This window comes from Lissotriton helveticus, chromosome 3_1 (genome assembly GCF_964261635.1).
Source record: "Lissotriton helveticus chromosome 3_1, aLisHel1.1, whole genome shotgun sequence".
NCBI lineage: Eukaryota > Metazoa > Chordata > Amphibia > Caudata > Salamandridae > Lissotriton > Lissotriton helveticus.
Window position 1 is genome coordinate 1,815,768,625 of NC_136061.1, and position 24,329 is coordinate 1,815,792,953.

General features: G+C 47.6%; 2 protein-coding genes across 3 annotated transcripts in view; both read right to left on the reverse strand.

Moving 5' to 3' along the window:
- ANO9 (anoctamin 9) overlaps positions 1–24,329 on the reverse strand; it is a 769,113-nt gene that overhangs the window by 673,157 nt on the left and 71,627 nt on the right. The window lies entirely within an intron of this gene.
- TSSC4 (tumor suppressing subtransferable candidate 4) overlaps positions 1–24,329 on the reverse strand; it is a 100,768-nt gene that overhangs the window by 4,809 nt on the left and 71,630 nt on the right. The window lies entirely within an intron of this gene.

Here is a 24,329-nt window from a genome sequence, read left to right on the forward strand (position 1 = left end):
CCCATGCCTCCCTTAAACACTGCAGTGAAGGGGAACAGTGCGTAACTAAAGATTGATAGATTTTAGAGATCTTATGATCCAAGAGGTCCCCCATAAATACCTTGGCCTCCACTGGGCTGAACTCCAGCAGCGAGTCTAGACCCTCCAAACTGGGGGAAATAGCATGCCTAAACTGCAAATATCTAAAAAAATTGGGTCTTCTGCATCTGTAAATCCTTCTGAATGTCTTGAAAGGACTTTAAGACCGGACCTCGCATAACCGACCTCGCATAACGTCCCCCAGAGTAGATATCCCAATACTGTCCCAGTCATAGTAGTCGGAAAAACTCGCCAATTACGGAAATCGGCCATTATGCCATAGTGGGGTCTCCCTAGTCAATTTGTTCCAGCAGGCCATTCTACGGAGCGCTTACCCCCAAATCTGAAAGACAATCCTCGTGGTGGACGGCAGAGAGTGCTGTAATGGGGCAGAATAAAGAATAGTATGTTGGGCACAGCTTTCCAAACTTTTCATGTTGGTGACAAACTTTTTGGAGATGCATCATTTTGGGACACAGTAAGGCAGCGTAGCGAGCGAGCATGAACCACCTAAGTGGGTGGGAGGGGGGGGGGGGAAATGTTGAAATAAAAGTGAGCAAATGGTGCATGTCTGTCTCCCTCCCACTGTCTGTCTCCCTCCCTCTGCCTCCCTTCTTCTCGCCCTCGGTCTCCCTCCCTCTGTCTCCCTCTCTCTCCGTCTCCCTCTCTCTCTCTGTCTCCCTCCCCCTGTCTCCCTTTCTCTCTCCCACATTTTCCCTCTGTCTCCCTCCCTCCGTCGGTCTCCCTCCCTCCATCTGTCTCCCTCCTCCCTCTGCCTCCCTCTGTCTGTCACCCTCTGCCTCCATCCATCTGTCTCCCTCTGCCTGTCGCCCTCTGCCTCCCTCCCTCTGTCTCCCTCCTCCCTCTGCCTGTCGCCCTCTGCCTCCCTCCCTCTGTCTGTCTCCCTCCCCTTCCCTCAGTCTCCCCTGACTCACTCCCTCTGCCTCCCTCCCTCTGTCTCCCTCCGCCTCCCTCCCTCTGTCTCCCTCTCTCTGTCTCCCTCCCTCCCCCTCCCTCTGTCACCTGTCACCTGTCTCCCTCTCTCTCCCTCTCTGTCTCTGTCTGTCAATATCTGCCTCTATCTGTCTGTCCCCATCTATGCATCTATCTGTCTGTCCCTGTCTCCCTCCCTCTATCTCCCTCTCCGTCTCCCTGTCTCTATCTGTCTGCCCCGTCCCTGCCTCTATCTGTCCCTGTCTATGTCTGTCCCTGTCTCTGTCTGTCTCTATCTGTCTCCCTCTCTCCCTCCCTCTGTCTCCCTCCCTCTCTCTCTGTCTCCCTCCCTCTCTCCCCCCTCTCTCTCTGTCTCACTCACACTGTCTCCCTCCCTCTTACTCACTTTGTCTCCCTCCCTCCCTCGCCCTCTGTCTCCCTCCCTCTGTCTCCCTCTTGTCTGTCTCCCTCCCTCTGTCTCCCTCTTGTCTGTCTCGCTCCCTCTGTCTCCATCCCTCTGTCTCGTACCTGTTTCCTTCCCTCTGTCTCTCTCCCTCTGTCTACCTCTCCCTCTCCCACTCTATCTCCCTCTCTCTGTCTCCCTCCCTCTCTGTCTCCCTCCCTCTCTGTCTCCCTCCCTCTGTCACCCTCTGTCTCCCTCTCTCCCCCGTCTCCCTCTCTGTCTCTCTGCCTGGCTCAGTCTCTGCCTCTATCTGTCTGTTCCTGTCTATGCCTCTGTCTGTCTGTCCCTGGCTATCTCTGTCTCCCTCCCTCTGTCTCCATCTCCATCTCTCTGTCTCTGCCTCTATCTGTCTGCCCCTGTCCCTGTCTCTATCTGCCTGTGTCTGTCCCTGTCTGTCTATCTCTGTCTCTATCTCTCTCTTTCTCCCTCCCTCTCTCTCCCTCTTTGTCCCTCTGTCTCACTCCCTCTTGTCTCCCTCCCTCTTGTCTGTCTCCCTCTTGTCTGTCTCCCTCTTGTCTGTCTCCCTCTTGTCTGTCTCTCTCTTGTCTGTCTCTCTCTTGTCTGTCTCCCTCTTGTCTGTCTCCCTCTTGTCTGTCTCCCTCTTGTCTGTCTCCCTCTTGTCTGTCTCCCTCTTGTCTGTCTCCCTCTTGTCTGTCTCCCTCTTGTGTCTCCCTCCCTATCTCTGTCTCTATCTCTCTCTGTCTGTCTCTCTCCCTCCCTATCTCTGTCTCTTTGTCTCTCTGTCTCCCTCCGTCTCCCTCCCTCTGTCTCCCTCCCTCCCTCTGTCTCCCTCCTCCCTCTGTCTGTCTCCCTCAATCGGTCTCCCTCAATCGGTCTCCCTCTATTGGTCTCCCTCCCTCAATCTGTCTCCCTCCCTCAATCTGTCTCCCTCTGTCTCCCTCCCTCTGTCTCCCTCCATCTGCCTCCCTCCATCGGTCTCCCTCCATCGGTCTCCCTCCATCGGTCTCCCTCCATCTGTCTCTGAACATCTGTCTCTGAACATCTGTCTCTGAACATCTGTCTCTGAACATCTGTCTCTGAACATCTGTCTCTGAACATCTGTCTCTGAACATCTGTCTCTGAACATGTCTCTGAACATGTCTCTGAACATCTGTCTCCGTCCCTCTGTTTCCTTCCCTCGGTCTCCCTCCCTCTCTGTCTCCCTCTATCTGTCTCCCTCTATCTGTCTCCCTCTATCTGTCTCCCTCTATCTGTCTCCCTCTCCCTTCCTCTGTCTACCCCAGGTTCCCTCCCTCTGTCTCTCTGCCTCTCTGTCTCCCAGTTTCCCCCTCTCTCTGTCTCCCTCCCTCTGTCTGTCTCCATCTGTCTCCCTCCGTCTGTCTATGTCTCCCTCCCTCTGTCTCCCTCCTCCCTCTGCCTGTCTCCCTCCCTTTGTCACCCCCCTCCCTCTGTCTCCCTCCGTCTGTCTATGTCTCCCTCCCTCGTTCTCCCTCCCTCCGTCTTCCTCTCTCCGTCTTCCTCTCTCCGTCTTCCTCTCTCCGTCTTCCTCTCTCCGTCACCCTCTCTCCGTCACCCTCTGTCTGTCACCCTCTGTCTGTCACCCTCTGTCTGTCACCCTCTGTCTGTCACCCTCTGTCTGTCACCCTCTGTCTGTCACCCTCTGTCTGTCACCCTCTGTCACCTCACCCCAGCTTCTGGGGCACACATACAGCCACACCAGAGCACTTGACAGGTCTTTAAAAGACCATTTACTTGTTAATGAGGCTTTGTTGTGAATCGCCCGGCCCCCATAGAGCCGAGTGTCTAGGAATGGCTCTTAATTAGCAGCAGTTATGTGCTAAGTGCCCGCAACACACCCACCATTTGCAGGCGACACAGTACTGTGTCGAGACACACAGTTTGAAAAGCTCTGATGTAGGGACTTGTCCTCCATGCAGCGCCGCTCCATGGCGTTGGCCAGGTCCGCCCTGTCCCCAGACCACCACTCATTCAAAACAAGCAGATGTGAGGCAACATAATAAGACCCCTGAAATACGTAGATAGAAAGCAAGTCCGAATCGCCACCCGAAACGCCCCACCATCCCAGAGAAACTGACCCAGGGCAGAGTTCACGTGACGGAACCACCACGGGGAATCGGATAGGGATGATTCTGTAATTGATACAGTAGGCACGGGAGCGACAACATCTTAAAAATAGCTGACAGGTCGTAAATGGACAGGGGCATATGGGACCAGGTCTTAATATCCTCACGCACACGCTCACACACTGTGCAAGATTTCGCTCCCATGCAGTGGTGGGCGAATCAGACAGATAGACCCCAAAATATTTCAAACCCCTATGCACCACCTGAACCGATGAAGCCCAGGAACCGAGCCTGCCCCCACCTCCCAACACCCACAGGGTGGACTTCTGAGGATTCATGTATAGACCCGAGGTTTCCCCAAAGACCTGCATAATACGCAACAGTTGGGGCCCGTCTTATCCAGATTGGTAAGGAAAAACAACACACCATCGGCATATAAGGCGATGTGATCGGACATTCCGTGTGCCCACTCAAACCCGGACACCTGAGCATCTATCCGCACCCAAGCGGCCAAGGGCTCCATTGCTAAAGCAAAAAGATAAGGGGATAACGGACAACACTGCCTGGTGTCCCGCCCGATCGTAAATGCAGAGGAAACGAAGCCCGCAATTCGCACATCCAGTCAACAGTCAATGTATAACAGGGTCAGTTATGACAGGAAGCGCAGCCCAAAATTTAGCCTCCGTAGGAGTTCAAATAGATACACCCAGCTCAAAGAATGGAACGCCCTATCCATGTCCGCCAATAAAAGCGATGCCCGTTCCCCCAGTCCCTGGACTGTCGCGACCGATACATGTGCTCGTCTAATATTGTGACGGGTAGCTTGTTGGGGCATGAACCCAGCCTGATCCAGATGTTTGAGTGAGGTAATATGGGGTCGAAGACGATTAGCCAACGCCTTGGCCACGATCTTGGCCTCAACGTTCAGGAGGGAAATAGGGTGATACGAAGCCTGGTGTTCGGGCGGTCTACCGGGCTTGTGAAACACTACTATCTCCTCATGCCTCCAATCACTGAGCAATCGCCCCCGGTCCCTGGCCTACTCCACTACCCTGCGAAAGTGGGAGCCCAACTGCAGGAAATATTTTTTGAAAAATTCGCATGGAAAGTCATTTGGGCCAAGAGCCTTGCCAGAATTCAGATCTCCCAATGCCGCCCCAAGTTCTTCCTCCGTAAGTGGTTCTTCCAGCTCTTCCCAGACATCATCCGGGAGAGCCTTAGGCGGGAGATCATCCAAAAAGCGGCCAATGACTTCCGCTGATAAGCATTCCACGGGGGTATACAAACACGCATAGTACTCCGCAAAACTACTTGCAATAGCTGATGCGCCAGATACAGGTGACCCATCCGGCCCCACAATACCAGGGAGGACCTGGGGACGAAGTGAGCCCTGACATAGTCTGTGCAACATCTTACCAGATTTGTCACCCCATTGGTATACCCTACTACAGGTAGCCAGCCAAGCCTGGCGAGCCTCGTCTAAAAGGATATGGGAATATTCCTGCTGAGCCAGCAATAATTGGTGGCGAGCCAGTCGGCCCCCATCTTCCCAGGTGCGCACCTCCAGCTCGAGGATGGTAGCCTCCGCACGAACCAGGGCCTCTCTACACAACTTTCAGGATGCCGCGCAGAAAGAGATGTCCAGCCCACGAATTGTGGGTTTCAATGCCTCCCAAAGAGTCCCAGCCCCCGGGACTGAACCCACGTTAGTGGCCAAATATTGATCAATGGCTTCCTCCATTCGTTCTCTGTAATCCTCCTTCTGGAGGTTCCAGACTGATAAGCACCATCGGAACGGCCCATAAGTAAGGGCCACTGTGGAGTGATCGGAGAGTCCCCGAGGGAGAATGTCCCCCGCCACTACCCTGCTGTCAAAGAACCGTGGAATAAATAAATAATCTAGACAGACTCCAGAACACAAGTAGAGGGGCAGCAACCCAACAACCCCCCCAAAGCACAGCCCAACAGTTCCTCCCCCCGCCCACCCTGTACCTCAAGAACTGTGAAGTACTGTCGCGGCAGGCAAAGCAGGGTGAACCCATCAGGAGGTCCCAACCCCCGCCCGCCAATGGATTACCAGTTCACAGCCCATTGTCTGTCAGCCTTTTCTCCTTCTGTGGAGCCCCACAGAGAGACTGCCGTCTTGCTTGCTTCTTCGGACAGTGCAGGAAGTTCCAATCTGATAAGTTACATGGTCACCCTGGGCTTAGTCCGCCGAGACATGTGGATGGCAGGTAGACCACCCTCTTGAAGCAGCACCACCAGATTGGGATTGACGCATGGACTTGGAACGCCTTCGCCTCTTCCCCTCAGCTTAAGTTGGTTCCGGGCCGGCCCACTCGAAGAAGAGTCGGATTCCCTCCCTAGGGGAGAATGAGGACGCAACCACACCGTCTCATCTGTCCTCCAGTGAGTCGAAGAAGTGGGTGCGGGACCGATATACCATGCGCAGCCTGGCTGGATAGAGCAGCGCGTAGGGAAGCTTGAGCTCTCGGAGGCGGGCCTTGGCAGCCAGGAACGACTGCCGCCATTGCTGCACTAGTTTAGTATAGTCCAGAAAATACTCGCAAGAAATGCGCATGTGCAGGCGCCCGCGCATGCGCATTTGTCGGGAAGAAGTCGCGCGACAGCAGGAAGAGGGAGCCCCAGGACGCCGCATGTCAGGTAAGTCCTTTTTCATTACTTTTAATCTGTTTAACATTAAATTAGGCATGTGGAAGAGGGCGGGAGGGAGGCGGGCAGCGCGTAGTGGGGCAACGCAAAGTGGGTGGGCGTAGCTTCCTCCTCACTTCGCGGAGCTTCACAGAGCCCCACACGCCCACCCCTAATTATTACAATGCTTAAATTGTAACAATGTATTCTACTGGCCAGTGGATATTTAACATGAAGTAGATACACACTTTGTGATGTTTGCCTTAGTCTCACAAAACCAAGAAAAAAACATAGGGGCACAGAGGGCTTCGAAGAAGAATTCAGCTATGCCAATGAAAACATTTTTGGCCATTAAGGGTCCACAGAATAAGGCAAATGTGGAGAGATTCACTTGTATGCAAGGACAATATGTTGCTTCTGGACATGTATGTTTTATTTCATAATACCGGGGGGGGACTTTTTTCTTGTAACTACATTCTATGGTTGCCTTCCCTGAACCATAGTTATTAGGAACAAATCCAAGGCTCCCCCACACAACGCCTCCGAAACGTTAGCAAAGATAATCTTGCACTGACCTCTTGCCTCTTATTCACCATCTCCAAATGCGTCCAAGGACTGGTCTGGTTGTGCTAGGAATGGGTGTAAAAATACCCACGTTTATACAAACAACAAGAAGTGTGGCAAGCCTTATAGGTTTCAAGAGTTCTGTCCTTCTTAGGAAGAGTCAAAGAGAAGGGGGAGGCAGGTCAGGAAGGCCTTTATTTTTTCCTGCAGAGACAGTCAACTCTGCAGAGCTCATATTATGCTAGATGGATGGTTTGATGGACCCTATTCAGAATTTCTGGATAGCAATTTTATGGCATTCCCCTTGATAGTGGAGAGCTGCAACCACTGAGTGATTGACACATTTGTATAGATTTTAATAGACCTTGTGAAGCTATGAAAGAAATCCAAGGACATTTAGATGACCCTCCCCACTCCCCATTGTTTTTCTGGTTATTCCTAGGTAAACTTACTTAAGCCGCAGAGTTGCTTTTTCATACAACGGCGTAAACTTGAGACTCTTTTTCACAGAAACACATGTTGTGCACCCTGGGAACATGAATCGTATAACCTCTGAAGAAAACTGAAATGTTGTCAGAGCAGGGTTCCTACAGCTTTATTTCAAAATCAGTCTCTCCTGTAACGTTGCAAAGACAAATATGTCGGAATTCACATCAACCTGGGTTGCAACCAGCCGAGACATACTCAGGTTACAGCAATTGCAAATACTATTAAAGATTTTTTTAAGAACATGTTATTGCTTTGCACAAGCACAAACTCAATTACAATATTACAGCATAATAGCAGCCCCGACACCCAACATCTGAATGTATTGGTTCCACACAGCCAGTCACAGGTCCTCCACAACAGTTTGTTTACTAGTTTTACCCCATGTCTCTAAACTCTTTCCACAGGGCCCATACCTCGTCAAACTTCCATGAGTAACCCCATGCTTCATATACCATGGCTCCAGCCACATGCACCAGTCCAGGACAGTCCTCCACAATGCTAGTGTTGGAGGTTCTCTGCTGCCCCACAAATGGCCAATGTCTTTTCTTGGCACTGCAAGCGCTACATTACAAAACAATTTAGCACATACATCCCACTTGCTTCCAACAGATTCCCATTGAAGCCACCTCGCTCCAACCTCAATTCTTCCTTCCAGAACTTCAGAAATTCATCTGCCCACACTGTCAGTAGTCATGTATCCTCCTAGGGCACTCCCAGAGAGTATGTAATAGTGCCCCTCGCTGCCTACAGCCTATTAGGCATTTATCAGTGTAGATCTTCCCCATGCTATACAATCTAGCCCTCGTATAGTGCACTTATTGTAATATTTATACACTTGTCTAAAGGATTCCTTGATGGCAAGCTCTCGAGTAACCATAGGACTCCCACAGTGCTCATATTCCATTCTTCCCAAGTCGCATTCCCATTTAGTGTGTAATTTATCAAGTAGCGTCTGGCTGTGTTATTTTGTAATGTTTTGTAAATCTAGGAGAATGCATGTTTATGAAGGGGGGGCCAAGCTCAACCGATAATCCAGTGTAGTTTCGTCTGCCACTTCCAACAAATCCTCCCCAAAGCGAGCTAAGGCATGTTTCATCTGTGCATATTGAATGCGTTGACTGTCTGCAAAGTCGTATTCTACCTGCAGCTCCTCAAATGGGCAGAGACCTTCCGTGTCTCGTTCGTCCCCCTATCACCAACTCAGTTGGCGCCAGAGCCCAATCCCTGCCATATAGCTGCAGAGATATTCCCCTGCTCATTCGCCCATCTGTCTGCAATCAATGAGGGCTGGTAGCGGTGAAAAGACCCGGTCGTTCACCACCTTAAGCTGTGCCACTCAGTAATAAAAGTAAGCAAGCCCTCCCTCAAATGGATTTTTGGTTAGTGTTTGCAGGGCCCCCCGTTGAACAGCAATGCACGTATGACCAAGCCAACCTTCCAGAAGAACCCTTCTGAGGTTTGGTATTGTGAGTGCCAGAGCATGTACAAGAATTTGAGCAGCCTTACCATCAGGGACAGCAGGAGAGTAATTTTTAAGATTCATTTACATACCATGGAAAATACTATTGTATTTGAACACTAAACTTTCACATGCAATATCTTGATCATTCCTACTCATGACTTCAGGGTAAATACAGGAGTGCCTATCCTGGTAAAAGCAAAAATAAACCTGGAAAAGGCTTATGAAATCTCAGAACGTAAAGCATCTGATCTTACCTCTGAGGCTACAAAATAAGTCTTCAACAGCAGCACTCACTAGTTATAATAAAAGACACACAAACACCAATGTTTTACAATAACCACAGATGAGGCCTATGGTAAGCATACACTGACCACATCTACAATGCTTACTTCTGAAAATAAGAATGGGACAAGATCCTAATCTATAGATCACACCAAATCTCAAGTCTAAAACTATTTATAAATGTGCAACGATTCAAACATATAATGTATACTTGGAATAAACAATAACATTGTCAGATAAGGTAAGTGGGAGGTTCTGTATTCCAGGCATTAAGAGCATGGTTTAATTTACCCAAACTTTAACAGAGTTTGAAGTCTTCTATGATGGAGAAAGTTGATCAGACTCAAAATTCTTGAGATTCATTCATGGTTGTGTGCCATCATCATAGATGTAGAAACCCAGTCCTTGAAGACAAATGGTATGGCTGACTGATTGCAGATAACTGAAAAACGCTTTGGAAGGTATGTAGTTCTTGAGCCTCCATAATTTATTAGACTCTATCCAGGAAAACTAGTCAATGAAAGAAGAAATCAGGCATACATCATCGTCACACTGCGTGACTCCTATGCAAATAAGAAGAGTGCTGCTGATAACAAAAATAGTTTATTCTAGCATCTGAATTCTATGTATATGTTTTGTGAAATCAAAATGTTTTTCTTCCTTCTTAGCAGCGGCAGCTGGCATGTACCAATGGTGGGGAGGATAACAAAACAAGCATTTACAATGCAATAGGTCTCGCAGTTGTTAGAGTTTGAGCTATTGGCATTGTAAATGGCAATGTCTTTTATTTATGTGTTGGTTTTTAAAACATAAATAAAAGGCATTGTCATTTACAATGCCAATAGGTTAAACTCTCGCAAATGCGAGACCTATTGCATTGCAAATGCTTTTTTTTATGTAGTTGTCTGTGAAGTTCCACTTGCAAGTCATGGAGCACGCCCAGGTCAAGCAGAATCTGTGGTGTTTCTAGACAACTGAAACAGCCAATTGTTTTATGGCCATTTCTTGCAGGGGCTTCACAAAAAACAACCACGAGGACTGACAGGGGAGACCCCTCAGCAATCCTGTATATTAATGTCTTAGGAGAAAAGATAGTTGCAAAAAAATACTAGGCGTGACCGTCTGGACAAGATTGGACAAAACCAAAGAAAAACAGCAGTCTTTTCCACGTTTGGGGTGTCTTTAAAGCCCTAGCCTAGCAACATTTTAACTGCACTCTGCATCTGCACTCTGCATCTGCACTCTGCACTCTGAATCTTGAATCTGCACGCTGCACTCACACTCTGCACTCTGAATCTGCACGCTGCACTCACACTCTGCATTCTGAATCTGCACTCTGAATCTGCACTCTGAATCTGCACTCACAATCTGCACTCACAATCTGCACTCACAATCTGCACTCACAATCTGCACTCACAATCTGCACTCACAATCTGCACTCACAATCTGCACTCACAATCTGCACTCACAATCTGCACTCACAAACTGCACTCACAAACTGCACTCTGAATCTGCACTCTGCACTCACAATCTGCACTCTGAATCTGCACTCTCAATCTGCACTCTCAATCTGCACTCTCAATCTGCACTCTCAATCTGCACTCTCAATCTGCACTCTCAATCTGCACTCTCAATCTGCACTCTCAATCTGCACTCTCAATCTGCACTCTCAATCTGCACTCTCAATCTGCACTCTCAATCTGCACTCTCAATCTGCACTCTGCACTCTCAATCTGCACTCACAATCTGCACTCTGAATCTGCACTCACAATCTGCACTCTGCACTCACAATCTGCACTCTGAATCTGCACTCTGCACTCACAATCTGCACTCTCAATCTGCACTCTGAATCTGCACTCTCAATCTGCACTCTCAATCTGCACTCTCAATCTGCACTCTCAATCTGCACTCTCAATCTGCACTCTCAATCTGCACTCTCAATCTGCACTCTCAATCTGCACTCTCAATCTGCACTCTCAATCTGCACTCTCAATCTGCACTCACAATCTGCACTCACAAACTGCACTCACAAACTGCACTCTGAATCTGCACTATGCACTCTGAATCTGCACTCTGAATCTGCACTCTGAATCTGCACTCTGAATCTGCACTCTGCACTCACAATCTGCACTCTCAATCTGCACTCTGAATCTGCACTCTGCACTCACAATCTGCACTCTCAATCTGCACTCTCAATCTGCACTCTCAATCTGCACTCTCAATCTGCACTCTCAATCTGCACTCTCAATCTGCACTCTCAATCTGCACTCACAATCTGCACTCACAAACTGCACTCTCAATCTGCACTATGCACTCTGAATCTGCACTCTGAATCTGCACTCTGAATCTGCACTCTGAATCTGCACTCTGAATCTGCACTCTGCACTCACAATCTGCACTCTCAATCTGCACTCTCAATCTGCACTCTCAATCTGCACTCTCAATCTGCACTCTCAATCTGCACTCACAATCTGCACTCTGAATCTGCACTCTCAATCTGCACTCTGAATCTGCACTCTCAATCTGCACTCTCAATCTGCACTCTCAATCTGCACTCTCAATCTGCACTCTCAATCTGCACTCTCAATCTGCACTCACAATCTGCACTCTGAATCTGCACTCTGAATCTGCACTCTGAATCTGCACTATGCACTCTGAATCTGCACTATGCACTCTGAATCTGCACTCTGAATCTGCACTCTGAATCTGCACTCTGAATCTGCACTCTGAATCTGCACTCACAATCTGCACTCACAATCTGCACTCTCAATCTGCACTCTCAATCTGCACTCTCAATCTGCACTCTCAATCTGCACTCTCAATCTGCACTCTCAATCTGCACTCTCAATCTGCACTCTCAATCTGCACTCTCAATCTGCACTCTCAATCTGCACTCACAAACTGCACTCTGAATCTGCACTATGCACTCTCAATCTGCACTCTCAATCTGCACTCTCAATCTGCACTCTCAATCTGCACTCACAATCTGCACTCACAATCTGCACTCTGAATCTGCACTCTGAATCTGCACTCACAAACTGCACTCTGAATCTGCACTATGCACTCTGAATCTGCACTCTGAATCTGCACTCTGAATCTGCACTCTGAATCTGCACTCTGCACTCTCAATCTGCACTCACAATCTGCACTCTGAATCTGCACTCTGCACTCACAATCTGCACTCTCAATCTGCACTCTCAATCTGCACTCTCAATCTGCACTCTCAATCTGCACTCTCAATCTGCACTCTCAATCTGCACTCTCAATCTGCACTCTCAATCTGCACTCTCAATCTGCACTCTCAATCTGCACTCACAATCTGCACTCTGAATCTGCACTCACAAACTGCACTCTGAATCTGCACTATGCACTCTGAATCTGCACTCTGAATCTGCACTCTGAATCTGCACTCTGAATCTGCACTCTGCACTCACAATCTGCACTCTCAATCTGCACTCTCAATCTGCACTCTCAATCTGCACTCTCAATCTGCACTCACAATCTGCACTCTCAATCTGCACTCACAAACTGCACTCTGAATCTGCACTATGCACTCTCAATCTGCACTCTCAATCTGCACTCTCAATCTGCACTCTCAATCTGCACTCTCAATCTGCACTCTCAATCTGCACTCTCAATCTGCACTCACAAACTGCACTCTGAATCTGCACTCTCAATCTGCACTCTCAATCTGCACTCTCAATCTGCACTCTCAATCTGCACTCACAAACTGCACTCTCAATCTGCACTATGCACTCTCAATCTGCACTCTCAATCTGCACTCTCAATCTGCACTCTCAATCTGCACTCTCAATCTGCACTCACAATCTGCACTCTGAATCTGCACTCTGAATCTGCACTCACAAACTGCACTCTGAATCTGCACTATGCACTCTGAATCTGCACTCTGAATCTGCACTCTGAATCTGCACTCTGAATCTGCACTCTGAATCTGCACTCTGCACTCTCAATCTGCACTCTCAATCTGCACTCACAATCTGCACTCACAATCTGCACTCTCAATCTGCACTCTCAATCTGCACTCTCAATCTGCACTCTCAATCTGCACTCTCAATCTGCACTCTCAATCTGCACTCTCAATCTGCACTCTGCACTCTCAATCTGCACTCTCAATCTGCACTCTCAATCTGCACTCTCAATCTGCACTCTCAATCTGCACTCTCAATCTGCACTCACAATCTGCACTCTGAATCTGCACTCTGAATCTGCACTCACAAACTGCACTCTGAATCTGCACTATGCACTCTGAATCTGCACTCTGAATCTGCACTCTGAATCTGCACTCTGAATCTGCACTCTGAATCTGCACTCTGCACTCACAATCTGCACTCTCAATCTGCACTCTCAATCTGCACTCTCAATCTGCACTCTCAATCTGCACTCACAATCTGCACTCACAATCTGCACTCTGAATCTGCACTCTGAATCTGCACTCACAAACTGCACTCTGAATCTGCACTATGCACTCTCAATCTGCACTCTCAATCTGCACTCTCAATCTGCACTCTCAATCTGCACTCTCAATCTGCACTCTCAATCTGCACTCTCAATCTGCACTCTCAATCTGCACTCTCAATCTGCACTCTCAATCTGCACTCTCAATCTGCACTCACAAACTGCACTCACAAACTGCACTCACAAACTGCACTCTGAATCTGCACTATGCACTCTCAATCTGCACTCTCAATCTGCACTCTCAATCTGCACTCACAATCTGCACTATGCACTCTGAATCTGCACTCTGAATCTGCACTCTGAATCTGCACTCTGAATCTGCACTCTGCACTCACAATCTGCACTCTCAATCTGCACTCTCAATCTGCACTCTCAATCTGCACTCTCAATCTGCACTCTCAATCTGCACTCTCAATCTGCACTCTGAATCTGCACTCTCAATCTGCACTCTCAATCTGCACTCTGAATCTGCACTCTGCACTCACAATCTGCACTCTCAATCTGCACTCTCAATCTGCACTCTCAATCTGCACTCTCAATCTGCACTCTCAATCTGCACTCTCAATCTGCACTCACAATCTGCACTCACAATCTGCACTCTGAATCTGCACTCACAAACTGCACTCTGAATCTGCACTATGCACTCTGAATCTGCACTCTGAATCTGCACTCTGCACTCTCAATCTGCACTCTCAATCTGCACTCTCAATCTGCACTCTGCACTCTCAATCTGCACTCTCAATCTGCACTCTCAATCTGCACTCTCAATCTGCACTCTCAATCTGCACTCTCAATCTGCACTCACAATCTGCACTCACAATCTGCACTCACAATCTGCACTCTGAATCTGCACTCTGAATCTGCACTCACAAACTGCACTCACAAACTGCACTATGCACTCTGAATCTGCACTCTGAATCTGCACTCTGAATCTGCACTCTGAATCTGCACTCTGAATCTGCACTCTCAATCTGCACTCTCAATCTGCACTCTCAATCTGCACTCTCAATCTGCACTCTCAATCTGCACTCTGAATCTGCACTCTGAATCTGCACTCTGAATCTGCACTCTGAATCTGCACTCTGAATCTGCACTCTGCACTCACAATCTGCACTCTGAATCTGCACTCTGCACTCTCAATCTGCACTCTCAATCTGCACTCTCAATCTGCACTCTCAATCTGCACTCTCAATCTGCACTCACAATCTGCACTCTGAATCTGCACTCTGAATCTGCACTCACAAACTGCACTCTGAATCTGCACTATGCACTCTGAATCTGCACTCTGAATCTGCACTCTGAATCTGCACTCTGCACTCACAATCTGCACTCTCAATCTGCACTCTCAATCTGCACTCTCAATCTGCACTCTCAATCTGCACTCTCAATCTGCACTCTCAATCTGCACTCACAATCTGCACTCACAATCTGCACTCTCAATCTGCACTCACAAACTGCACTCTGAATCTGCACTATGCACTCTCAATCTGCACTCTCAATCTGCACTCTCAATCTGCACTCTCAATCTGCACTCTCAATCTGCACTCTCAATCTGCACTCTCAATCTGCACTCACAAACTGCACTCTGAATCTGCACTCTCAATCTGCACTCTCAATCTGCACTCACAAACTGCACTCTGAATCTGCACTATGCACTCTCAATCTGCACTCTCAATCTGCACTCTCAATCTGCACTCTCAATCTGCACTCTCAATCTGCACTCTGAATCTGCACTCTGAATCTGCACTCACAAACTGCACTCTGAATCTGCACTATGCACTCTGAATCTGCACTCTGAATCTGCACTCTGAATCTGCACTCTGAATCTGCACTCTGAATCTGCACTCTGAATCTGCACTCTGCACTCTCAATCTGCACTCACAATCTGCACTCTCAATCTGCACTCTCAATCTGCACTCTCAATCTGCACTCTCAATCTGCACTCTCAATCTGCACTCTCAATCTGCACTCTCAATCTGCACTCTCAATCTGCACTCTGCACTCTCAATCTGCACTCTCAATCTGCACTCTCAATCTGCACTCTCAATCTGCACTCTCAATCTGCACTCTCAATCTGCACTCTCAATCTGCACTCTCAATCTGCACTCACAATCTGCACTCTGAATCTGCACTCACAAACTGCACTCACAAACTGCACTCTGAATCTGCACTATGCACTCTGAATCTGCACTCTGAATCTGCACTCTGAATCTGCACTCTGAATCTGCACTCTGAATCTGCACTCTGAATCTGCACTCTCAATCTGCACTCTGCACTCTCAATCTGCACTCTCAATCTGCACTCTCAATCTGCACTCTCAATCTGCACTCTCAATCTGCACTCACAATCTGCACTCACAATCTGCACTCACAATCTGCACTCTGAATCTGCACTCTGAATCTGCACTCTGAATCTGCACTCACAAACTGCACTCTGAATCTGCACTATGCACTCTGAATCTGCACTCTCAATCTGCACTCTCAATCTGCACTCTCAATCTGCACTCTCAATCTGCACTCTCAATCTGCACGCACTCTCAATCTGCACTCTCAATCTGCACTCTCAATCTGCACTCACAAACTGCACTCTGAATCTGCACTATGCACTCTCAATCTGCACTCTCAATCTGCACTCTCAATCTGCACTCTCAATCTGCACTCTCAATCTGCACTCACAATCTGCACTATGCACTCTGAATCTGCACTCTGAATCTGCACTCTGAATCTGCACTCTGAATCTGCACTCTGAATCTGCACTCTGCACTCACAATCTGCACTCTGAATCTGCACTCTGCACTCTCAATCTGCACTCTCAATCTGCACTCTCAATCTGCACTCTCAATCTGCACTCTCAATCTGCACTCACAATCTGCACTCTGAATCTGCACTCTGAATCTGCACTCACAAACTGCACTCTGAATCTGCACTATGCACTCTGAATCTGCACTCTGAATCTGCACTCTGAATCTGCACTCTGAATCTGCACTCTGCACTCACAATCTGCACTCTCAATCTGCACTCTCAATCTGCACTCTCAATCTGCACTCTCAATCTGCACTCACAATCTGCACTCTCAATCTGCACTCACAAACTGCACTCTGAATCTGCACTATGCACTCTCAATCTGCACTCTCAATCTGCACTCTCAATCTGCACTCTCAATCTGCACTCTCAATCTGCACTCTCAATCTGCACTCTCAATCTGCACTCACAAACTGCACTCACAAACTGCACTCTGAATCTGCACTCTCAATCTGCACTCTCAATCTGCACTCACAAACTGCACTCTGAATCTGCACTATGCACTCTCAATCTGCACTCTCAATCTGCACTCTCAATCTGCACTCTCAATCTGCACTCTCAATCTGCACTCTGAATCTGCACTCTGAATCTGCACTCACAAACTGCACTCTGAATCTGCACTATGCACTCTGAATCTGCACTCTGAATCTGCACTCTGAATCTGCACTCTGAATCTGCACTCTGAATCTGCACTCTGCACTCTCAATCTGCACTCTCAATCTGCACTCACAATCTGCACTCTCAATCTGCACTCTCAATCTGCACTCTCAATCTGCACTCTCAATCTGCACTCTCAATCTGCACTCTCAATCTGCACTCTCAATCTGCACTCTCAATCTGCACTCTCAATCTGCACTCTGCACTCTCAATCTGCACTCTCAATCTGCACTCTCAATCTGCACTCTCAATCTGCACTCTCAATCTGCACTCTCAATCTGCACTCTCAATCTGCACTCACAATCTGCACTCTGAATCTGCACTCTGAATCTGCACTCACAAACTGCACTCTGAATCTGCACTATGCACTCTGAATCTGCACTCTGAATCTGCACTCTGAATCTGCACTCTGAATCTGCACTCTGAATCTGCACTCTGAATCTGCACTCTGAATCTGCACTCTGCACTCACAATCTGCACTCTCAATCTGCACTCTCAATCTGCACTCTCAATCTGCACTCTCAATCTGCACTCACAATCTGCACTCACAATCTGCACTCTGAATCTGCACTCTGAATCTGCACTCTGAATCTGCACTCTGAATCTGCACTCTGAATCTGCACTCACAAACTGCACTCTGAATCTGCACTATGCACTCTGAATCTGCACTCTGAATCTGCACTCTCAATCTGCACTCTCAATCTGCACTCTCAATCTGCACTCTCAATCTGCACGCACTCTCAATCTGCACTCTCAATCTGCACTCTCAATCTGCACTCACAAACTGCACTCTGAATCTGCACTATGCACTCTCAATCTGCACTCTCAATCTGCACTCTCAATCTGCACTCTCAATCTGCACTCACAATCTGCACTATGCACTCTGAATCTGCACTCTGAATCTGCACTCTGAATCTGCACTCTGAATCTGCACTCTGAATCTGCACTCTGCACTCACAATCTGCACTCTCAATCTGCACTCTCAATCTGCACTCTCAATCTGCACTCTCAATCTGCACTCTCAATCTGCACTCTCAATCTGCACTCTCAATCTGCACTCTGCACTCTCAATCTGCACTCTCAATCTGCACTCTCAATCTGCACTCTCAATCTGCACTCTCAATCTGCACTCTCAATCTGCACTCTCAATCTGCACTCTCAATCTGCACTCTCAATCTGCACTCACAATCTGCACTCTGAATCTGCACTCTGAATCTGCACTCACAAACTGCACTCTGAATCTGCACTATGCACTCTGAATCTGCACTCTGAATCTGCACTCTGAATCTGCACTCTGAATCTGCACTCTGAATCTGCACTCTGCACTCACAATCTGCACTCTCAATCTGCACTCTCAATCTGCACTCTCAATCTGCACTCTCAATCTGCACTCTCAATCTGCACTCTCAATCTGCACTCTCAATCTGCACTCACAATCTGCACTCTGAATCTGCACTCTGAATCTGCACTCACAAACTGCACTCACAAACTGCACTATGCACTCTGAATCTGCACTCTGAATCTGCACTCTGAATCTGCACTCTGAATCTGCACTCTGAATCTGCACTCTGCACTCACAATCTGCACTCTGAATCTGCACTCTGCACTCTCAATCTGCACTCTCAATCTGCACTCTCAATCTGCACTCTCAATCTGCACTCTCAATCTGCACTCTCAATCTGCACTCTCAATCTGCACTCTCAATCTGCACTCTGAATCTGCACTCTGAATCTGCACTCTGAATCTGCACTCTGCACTCACAATCTGCACTCTGAATCTGCACTCTGCACTCACAATCTGCACTCTCAATCTGCACTCTGCACTCACAATCTGCACTCTCAATCTGCACTCACAATCTGCACTCTGAATCTGCACTCTGCACTCACAATCTGCACTCACAATCTGCACTCACAATCTACAATCACAATCTACAATCTGCACTCTGAATCTGCACCCTGAATCTGCACTCTGCACTCACAATCTGCACTCACAATCTGCACTCACAATCTGCACTCACAATCTGCACTCACAATCTGCACTCACAATCTACAATCTGCACTCACAATCTGCACTCACAATCTGCACTCACAATCTACAATCTGCACTCACAATCTGCACTCTGAATCTGCACTCTGAATCTGCACTCACAATCTGCACTCTGCATCTGCACTCTGCATCTGCACTCACAATCTGCACTCACAATCTGCACTCACAATCTGCACTCACAATCTGCACTCACAATCTGCACTCACAATCTGCACTCACAATCTGCACTCACAATCTGCACTCACAATCTGCACTCACAATCTGCACTCACAATCTGCACTCACAATCTGCACTCACAATCTACAATCTGCACTCACAATCTACAATCTGCACTCACAATCTACAATCTGCACTCACAATCTGCACTCTGAATCTGCACTCTGCACTCTGAATCTGCACTCTGCACTCTCAATCTGCACTCTCAATCTGCACTCTCAATCTGCACTCTCAATCTGCACTCTCAATCTGCACTCTCAATCTGCACTCTCAATCTGCACTCTCAATCTGCACTCTCAATCTGCACTCACAATCTGCACTCACAATCTGCACTCACAATCTGCACTCACAATCGGCACTCACAATCGGCACTCACAATCTGCACTCACAATCTGCACTCTCTGCACTCTGAAACTGCACTCTGAAACTGCACTCTGTAAGTGTGCTTACCCGTCTTCTAGTGCACTTCCTCAGAGGTAAGAAGCACTATATACATTCAGCTACAATACAATACACGTCTTTCGCGAAATTATGTTCTTCCTTTGGTTGTCTGCCCTGGACTGTATATATATAGATATATATATATATATACTACGTGTAGAAAACAAAAAAAAGCTTAACACAAAAAAGAGACAGGACGCTTTATTACAGTTTTATAAACATCAACTTTATCGACTGTTAACACCTCTCTTGGATCCGAAAAACCCAAACAGGAAATCACGATGATCACAAAATATGTAATTGCGCAGACAAAGCTTGAGAATACTTTCATCGTTAATAGCCCATAGCCAACAGCAAGATCTCAAATACTCTGTTCCCAACAATACCTAGGGTACACTGCTAGATTGATTTAGTGTGGCACTGGAAGGGGAGGTGTGTGTACGAGGCCTATCATACTCTCTTCATAAATGTAAAAAGCCTACCTGTTGTGCTGTTTGGTAACTTTGCCCTACGGCTCCGAGAATATTTGCTGAAAGAACAAGCGGGAGGCGGCTCGGGCGCAGCACTTCTTCCGGAGACGTGCGCGTCCACAGAGCTGAGTCGGCTCGTGCACAGGCCAGTAGCGGCTCTTGCACAGCTCTAGACTCCCTTGCCAGTGAACAAAGCGACTATAGAACTCGCTGGCGGGAGCGCTTCGCGCTCCAACGCCAGCTCGACCTAAAAAATGATAAAAGAAACCTACCTTGTTACTTTCTTCCAAGCGCGACGTCCTCCTCCCGCTGGCGTCTTCTGGAGTCCCCGGAAGCAGGAAACTGATTCACCAAATCCTGCCACTGCTTTCACAGCATGAAAGCAGCACCAGGATTTGATAGAGGCATGCACGTTCCCTAACCCACCTGTCTAAGACAGCTAACTTTAAAATGCGCATGTCTGACAGGCCGGCCCAAGAAGACCGTAAAATGAGACATGGCCATTTTGGAACGCATAGCTCTCTGCTGCTGCCACTTGGCAGTGCTGGCCCCACCCTGATACTTAGTTCATGACAGGTGGGAGAAAAATAAAACGGTATTAAATTAACTTTATTACCATTTTATTTTTCAGCTCAGGTGCTTGTGGGGTGATGCTCCTCCGCTCAAGTGGAGGAGCTGCCCCTGCTTCTTAGTTGTGATTTCTTCGCATAATCAACGTCCCTCCTAGCTTGATGTAACCCTTGTGCTACCACTTGTCTTCAGCTCCAGCTTATGTGGCTGTTTCATTGTTTCACAACAAAGCGCTTCTATTCTACATTTCGGCAATGTACTGTAGAATGCTTAGTGTAAGCATGTGTTGTCACTCTATTCAATCTCTCTCGAAACTAGGGCACCATACCTCCTCAGTGGAACAAGCCCTCGGTTTCAGAGCTACTGTCCCATTTTTCTATTCTTTTGTGGAAAGTTAGTTTTCACAAAACGACATTCTTTCGTCGAGGCCAAGAACACCTTTCACCCCTTTGAAGACTATTTCAGACTAGGTCACAACACGGAGCTGATTAGATCTTTCCTTGAGGACTTTTGAAGACACTGCTGAGAGTGGCACAGGAAGCTCTCACTGATTGAGGAACACTGGCCCTGGTGATCTTGCTCTGAAATGGATCAATTTGTTTCTACCTAGTTGTTCTCAGACCCATTTTCTCCCTTCATTAAAGTTGGCATCCAGTCGAGAGAATGGGAGTGCTCTCGAAGTTCATCGCTTTCTCCACTTCTTCTTAATATCTACAAGCTTTTTCTGGGAGTAAAAATTCTACTTGTATTTCAATGACATGCTTGACAATGTTTAATATAACCAGCACACAAGCCTCTGTCAGTTCGTCCACTTGTACCCAAAATGCCTGTGCCAATACAAATTGTACAGCCCTCAGATTATAATGAACTTTTTTCACAATAAGCTGTTGTTTGCTTTGTAAATATCCCGTGTTCCACGTCATATCTTTGGTGCATCTCTCTATAATTCAAATTCAGCAATTGTAATTGCTAGTATTGCTTTACATATTATTAGTAAATATTTTGATACTGTGAGTTAATTCTAGGGTTATATCTGTCATTTTTTCTTTATTGCAAGGTGTTGGTTCACCATTTTAAGTTGGCAGCAGCTGTGCCCATTGCACGTCAGTATTGACTTTTTTTTTATTTCACGCACTAATGCAGAGAAATTATAGATTTACACATACACACATACCCATGACTGCATGCTAAATGATGCTCTGTAAGATTTACTTTCAAGTAATACTTCAATACCATTGCTCTGGTGGCACTTAATGAACAAGTTACTTACCTTCTGTAACGCCTTAACTGTTAGAAGCCACAGACTTATTACCTTAAAATTATCCCCAGGCATCAGATTGGATCCCGACTTTTTTGTGAGCAGTATCCCTCCATGTCGGTAGGTCGTTCGGTTCCGTGTGTCGTCATCAGCACCGGAAGTGACGTGTGCAGTGCCTATATAGGCGCCATCCCAGCAAAAGTGCAGAGCCATGACGAGTACTGACCAGTGGTGTGTGAAACTAGTTCCCTGAAAGGGGACCACCCTTGAATCTAAAAATCTGTTTGAAAAGCAGTGAGGATGAGTGGGTCAGTAAGGAATCTGTGGCTAGATAGAGTCTCTACAAGATAAGGCGTTACTGAAGTTAAGTAACTTGTTCATCTGAAAGAAACCACTAGCCACAGATCCTTACCTTAGAATTGATACCCAAGTAATACCTTCCCCGGATGTGGGTCTATGAAACAGATTCACTCTACAAAGTACTGCAGGATTAACAGGCAAAGTGCCCATACCTACAGACCTGACTGTCCAGGCAATAGTGCTTTGTAAACATGTGCAGAGAAGCCCACATTGCTGCCTGTCAGATGTCCTGAACTGAAATGCTAATGCAGTGGTCGCAGCCTTTGCTCTGATGGAATGAACGCAAACGAATAGTTTTCTTACCTGTCGGTGTAGTTTTGCAGCTTGAAGATCTTTCTGGATTCACTATGCTGTGCATTATTCCGCGGTCTTGTGGTTGGGTCCGGATTCGTAGTCTTTTCTTTGTTTTTTTTTTTTTTTTTCTTTGCCCAGGTGGGCGTCGGCGTCACACCCCCTTTGGGTGTATTTCCGGTGACGTCGGCATGCTTCCTGCGGAAGCTCCCACTCTTGGGCGCCATCTTCGGGTTCTTTTTTTCCGTGTTTCTTTCGTTTCCGAAGTAATGGCAATGTTCTTCTTAGTTTGTATTTACCGCTTTGTATTTTCAAAGTCTATTCTTTAGTTAACCACCTCTTCTCTCTCCAGCCTCATCTTTCTGGCGGAGGTGGGTGGGTTCGCTAGTGAATCCAGAAAGATCTTCAAGCTGCAAAACTACACCGACAGGTAAGAAAACTATTCGTTTTGCAGCGTGAATCTTTCTGGATTCACTATGCTGTGCATAGATTTTGTAGCGGTTTCTCATCTCTGTGGCGGCTGGGTGGAAGATGAGCGTTGGGTGTTGAATATGTGCTGTAGCACCTTCTGTCCCACTTGAGCTTCCTTGTTCATTTGTATGTCCACACAGTAGTGCTTCGTGAACGTGTGCACCGAAGCCCATGTTGCCGCCAGGCATATGTCCTCTAAGGGTGTGTTAGCCAGGAAGGCTATTGTAGCGCCCTTCTTCCTGGTGGAGTGGGCACGTGTCCCCTCAGCCAGTTCCTGTCCTGCCCGTTTGTGGCAGAGTTGGATTGTTTGTGCGATCCATCGTGCAATGGTCCTTTTGGTTACTGCTTTGCCCATGAAGCTGTTTGCGAAGGACACAAAAAACTGTTTCGTTTTCCTGTGCCCCTTTGTCCTTTCAATGTAGTGCATGACTGCCCTTCTGGCGTCCAGGGTGTGCAGAGCTCTCTCTGCGCTGGTTGTGGGTTTTTGGAAAAAACTCGGTATCTGTATAGACTGGTTCATGTGAAAATTGGATACCACCTTCGGCATGAAGTGTGGGTCAGTCCTCATCACAACTCTATCGTTGTGTATTTGTATGTATGGTTCTTGTAGCGTCAGCGCTTGAAGCTCGCTTACTCTGCGTAAGGACGTTATCGCAACCAGGAAGGCTGTTTTCATAGTTAGCATCTTTAGGGAGGCCTTGTGAAGTGGTTCAAAGGGCTCTTTCATGAGTTCCGTTAGGACTGTGTTCAAGTTCCATGCAGGTGGCGGCACCCGCTTGGGTGGTGCGATCCTTTTCGCTCCTTCTAGGAATCTCTTCACCACCTGTGATGTGAAGAAGCTCCTGCACGTTTCTCCCCTTGTGTAGGCTACTATCGCTGCCAAGTGAACTCTTAACGAGGATGAGCTAAGGTTCTTCTCCAGTAAGTGCGTCAGGTACCTTAGCACTGTGGAGTCCCTCTTCATCTTATTGTGGAGTCTTTCCTGTCTGCACCATATAGTGAATCTTTTCCATTTCGCAACGTAGCACTTTCGAGTGCTGGGCCTTCGTGCCTCCCGAAGTACCCTCAGGGTGCTTTCTGGTAGTCTCAAATGTGCGAACTCTATGTCCTCAGGAGCCACGCTACTAGGCTCATGCTCTCTGGCTCTGGATGCAGTACCTCTCCGTTCTGCATGGACAGTAGATCTTTCCTCCTGCTGAATCTGTGGGGTGCACACTGTGTCATCTCCATGATCTGCGAGTACCAGGTCTGCCTCGCCCACTGCGGTGCGACCAGTATCAGTGTCATGTTGCTCGCTCTGCACT